This window comes from Petaurus breviceps, unplaced genomic scaffold (assembly GCF_028583685.1).
Source record: "Petaurus breviceps papuanus isolate PSGF00001 unplaced genomic scaffold, PetGlider_PUasm1.0 229, whole genome shotgun sequence".
NCBI classification, from domain to species: Eukaryota; Metazoa; Chordata; class Mammalia; order Diprotodontia; family Petauridae; genus Petaurus; species Petaurus breviceps.
Genome location: NW_027185903.1, coordinates 10,137,814 through 10,142,312, shown reverse-complemented (window position 1 = coordinate 10,142,312; position 4,499 = coordinate 10,137,814). Strand labels below are relative to the sequence as shown.

The window sequence follows — 4,499 nt, the reverse complement described above, 5'->3', positions numbered from 1 at the left end:
GAAGGAAGGAAGGAAGGAAGGAAGGAAGGAAGGAAGAAACCTGCCCTTAAGTTGCTTACACTCTAATGGGAAGAAGACAAAAGATATAAGAGAATTGAAAAGTAGGGAGATGGTGACCCTGAGGAATGTCCTCACTTGGGGGCATGGCAGCAAAGTTTTGAGAGTCAGAGAGGAGTGAAGGTGGCCAGCCGGGGCCCCTTCCCAAAAGGGAGTCAGTAACAGAGGTGGAAGGGGAACATGAGGAAAAACTTTACACAAGTATTATTCTAGCTCTGCAGTTCCATGAAGGTCACAACTCCAAAGAGGGCATAGAGATAAGAGCGAGGCTATACTAGCTCTATTTTCTCTGCTTGACCAGTGTATGTAGAAACATGATTTTAGGAAGGAGACGGAGCCTTGTTTTCTTAACAATAAGCCAGCTCCAAAAGACGTTTCTTTTTTACTTAATTTTATTGTTTTTCCCAATTTACTTTCTCTCCCTCTCACTGTCTTGCCCAACTGAACAATAAAAAAAACAAAAATGTAAAGCTCTCATAGTCAGATGAAACAAATTCCTGCATTGACCATGGCCAAAAATGCACGTCTCATTCTATACATTTGGCATTCTCCTTCTCTGTCAGGAGGCAGGTAGCAGGTTCCATCATCTGGTATCCTGACTCGTGATTTGTCATGCATTGATCAGAATTCTAAAGTAAAAGATGCAATCCATTAAAATGCATTCTCCAAGTCAGTCATTTCCCTTGCAGCCAGAAAAAGTTTACAGAAGAAATAGTTCACTTTTCAGTATGAAAACAGTATGTTCTGTGGGTTGGTATTTTATTTATTACCACCATCATCAGCTCCAACTTCCTTGAACTGGGACTTTCCCATGGGGTACATTAACACATAAACAGTAGAGACCAAGGGGATATAACTTGTTGAGAATTTTTAAATTTCATTAAAGTTTGCATTGATGGCTCACACTAAAGGTTACATGTGTATGTATGTATGTATCCATGCATGTATGTATATGTGTTTGTGTTTGTTGAATTTAGTCACCATAAGATTGAAAATAACTTTTTCTTAATGGATAAGACACTGGTTCAGAAATAGGAAACAAAGAATAAAGATAAATAGGCACTTCTCTAGATGGAGAAGTACATATAAATAGTGAGGTACTGCAGAGATCAGTACTAGAACAGGTCTTACTTAGCATTTTTATAAATGGTCTGGAAGGAAAAATGCATGGTGAAATAGTAGGCTCGGCATAAATATTTGCTGAGTGAATGAACTCTCCAAGTATGTAGATGACACTAAGCTATTCTTAATGAAGTGTCAAGGCAAGGGGGATAAACTCCTAAGTGCTGGAGGATCCAATGAGGCAGTGCAGCAGATGTGGACAAAAGAACAATACATTTAGGGGGAAGTAATCTAAATCATATGTGTGCAGATATATAGATAAAGATATGTGTGTATAGACATATACACATATATAGTATGTATATATGTATTATATGTATGTGTGTATGCATACACATATATGTGTTGTTCAGTCATGTCTGACTCTCTGTGACCCCATTAGGGATTTTCTTGGCAAACATAATAAAGTGGTTTGCCATTTCCTCCTCCAGCTTATTTTACAGATGAGGAAACTGAGGCAAATAGTGTTAAGTGACTTGCCCAGGGTCACACAGCTAGTAAATGTTTGAAGCTAGATTTGAACTTGGGAAGATGAGTCTTCCTGACTCCAGACCAAAAGTCCATCCATGTGCCACCTAGCTGCTCTGTGTGGGTGCATATTTATATGCATATATAAAGACTATAGATACATATATCCCTCTGTGCATGGGATGGAGGAAGGGAGAGGGAGAGGGAGAGAGAGAGAGAGACAGAGAGAGACAGAGAGACAGAGAGAGAGAGAGAGACAGAGAGAGAGCAACCAGTTATGACTCAGGAAAGTAGTCATTCATTTTCATTAGTTATTACACATGTTGTCCTGAAAATACTGGATCAGTTTATTGCTACAGCTAAAAATGGTAACAAGATGCTAGGCATCATCAAAGATTGTATTAGAAATCAAAGAGAAAATATTGTGTCCACCTAGTACAAAACCTTACTGCATCTGTACCCCCAACACCATGTGTACTTCTGGTTAGTCACTAAAGAAGGACATGATGGAATTGGAAAAGGTCCAGTGAAGTTTGACTATAATGGTAAAAGGGGTAAAGACGTTACCATGTGAAGCAGATCAAAACATTCAGGGTACTTCAACCCAGAAAAAAAATGAAGATTGAGAGCAGAGAGAATCAAAATCTACAACATCAAGAAACTTGTGGAGGGGAAAAGTCCCCCTTGGAAGTCTGAACAAGATCAATTTACAACAAAGAACAGCAGCATCGTACTGCAGAGTAGACAATAAAATGGTGGTACCTGTCATCCCAATAGATGGAGCAAGATGAAAGCACAGTCAAATGTGACTCTTCAGTTGCCACTCCCATCCCTTCAAGCTATAGTTCCACATCTCACCTCATTTTTACAGCAAATCTTGTAGGAAAAACCAAACAAAAGGACAGTCATTACTTCCGCTTTTTTCATTCTCACTAATGTCTCACCCCCTCGCAATTTGGTTTCCAGCTCCACCACTTTGTTAAAATTGTTTCCTCCAAATCATCAACAACCTCTTAACTGTAAATTCAGTGACCTTTTCTTAAATCCTCACATCCTTCTTGATATCTCTGCAGCATTTGACACTGTTGATGCCATTATTCATGAAGACTCTCCCTCCTTGACATGCTCCATGACACTGCTGTCTCCTGGTTGCCTTCCTATCTGCCTTTCTTGGTACTCTCATTCTTGGTAATCTAATATTTCCCAAAAGTTCCATTATCATTTCCATGAAGATGACTCTCACATCTGCATATTTACAATGGAATTAAATGTCCTCCCCCTTTGGTTCTTCCCCTTAATTTCCCTATGTGAAAAAAAAAATGATACCACCACTCCCAGACATCCAGGATCACCACCTCAGAACCATCTTTGATTCTTCCTTCTCATTCATCACACTCCCCTCCCCAATCCAATCAGTTGTAAAGTCTCTATCTCTGCAACATCTCTCACATCTGTTCCCTTCTCTCCATTCATAGAGCATTGCAGTTGAAATCCTCACCCCCTTTCCCCTGGTAAGGAAACTTCAAGCTCAAGGTCACATGTGATCCTCAAGTGTTGTCCTTTGACTGAATCCAAACAAATCCAGATTTGTTCTGTGAAGTTTGGATTCAGTCAAAGGGCCACACTTGAGGACCTAGAGGCCCACATGCGGCCTGAAGACCCCAGGTTCCCCACCCCTGCACACAATAGACAATTGTAGTAGCCTCTGAATTGGTGTCTGTGTCTTCTGTCTCAGTCTTCTCTAATTAATCTATCAATAGACATCAAATTAATATTCCTAAATATTCATGTCACTCTCCTGCTCAAAAATTTTCAGGGACTCCAGATTGTCTCCAGAATAAAATAGAAAGTTCTTCTGTTTGGCATTGAAAGTCTTTCACAGTCTAACTCTAACCTATCTTTGTAGCTTGATTTCGTATTGATCTTTCTCATGCACACTATAATCCAGTCTGCCTTACCTATTGTTGAGCCGAAAGGAGCGAGACAAAAGATCCCCGATCCCCGAGAGTAAAATTTGGAAGTGGACTTTATTACCGCGTCACATACCCAGATCAGACAGTGAGTTGGCACAGACAATGCGCTGGTTTTTAAAGCGATTCCAATAGTCAGGTTAAGTAAGCCAAGACTACAATCAGTGATTTGACAGCGTATATTTGAATTTCCCACGCCCACGAAGTTTACCCCAGGCTGAGGGGCAGTGAACCTAGAATGGGTGAAGATAGGGAAAATCCGGTGGGGCCAGGGGGTAAGGGATGGGGAATATCCGGTGGAGGGGGGTGGGGAGCAGGGGACGGGGAAGAATGGAGAAATATCTGTTGGGGGGCAGGGGACGGGGGAGAATGGGGAAACATTCAACATGGATTTTACCCTAGGCTGAAATTCCTGCTCACGGATCAGTTGGAAGAGGCAAGAGTGGAATCATGCTCAACACCTATTTGCTCTTCTTTTCCTACCTTTGCAGAAACTATTCCAAATAACTGAGATGTTCTCCTGCCTCCCTTTCAATTCTTGTAGTCCCTGACCCTTTTCAAAGCTCAGCTTATTTGCCAACTCCTAAATGTGACCTTTACTAATCCTCCCAATTACAGTGTTTTCCCCCCCTAGAAATTATTTTTCTATTTACTTATCTGTGTACACATTATCCTTCCTCCCCCAAATAAGCTCCTTGAGGGCAGGGATTGTTGAGATTTTGTATTGTATCTCTGGCACAAGTTTCTAAAATATTTAATTAGTGCTCATTATATTGAACTGAAATATCTTGATGATAAGACAGCATCTTTTTTTATCTTTTTATCACCTGTTTCTTGCACATAGTAAGCACTTAATATTTGTTGAATTGAATTTTGAATTTA

The 4,499-nt window shown here is 40.4% G+C and overlaps 1 long non-coding RNA gene across 1 annotated transcript; it reads right to left on the bottom strand.

Moving 5' to 3' along the window:
• Positions 1–452: 452 nt before the first annotated feature.
• Positions 453–3,730, bottom strand: LOC138167236 (uncharacterized). Its single transcript, XR_011169834.1, has 3 exons — positions 3,606–3,730; positions 2,410–2,523; positions 453–686 (listed from the first exon to the last, which is right to left on the bottom strand). It is a non-coding gene; the product is annotated as an uncharacterized lncRNA (long non-coding RNA).
• Positions 3,731–4,499: the final 769 nt, after the last annotated feature.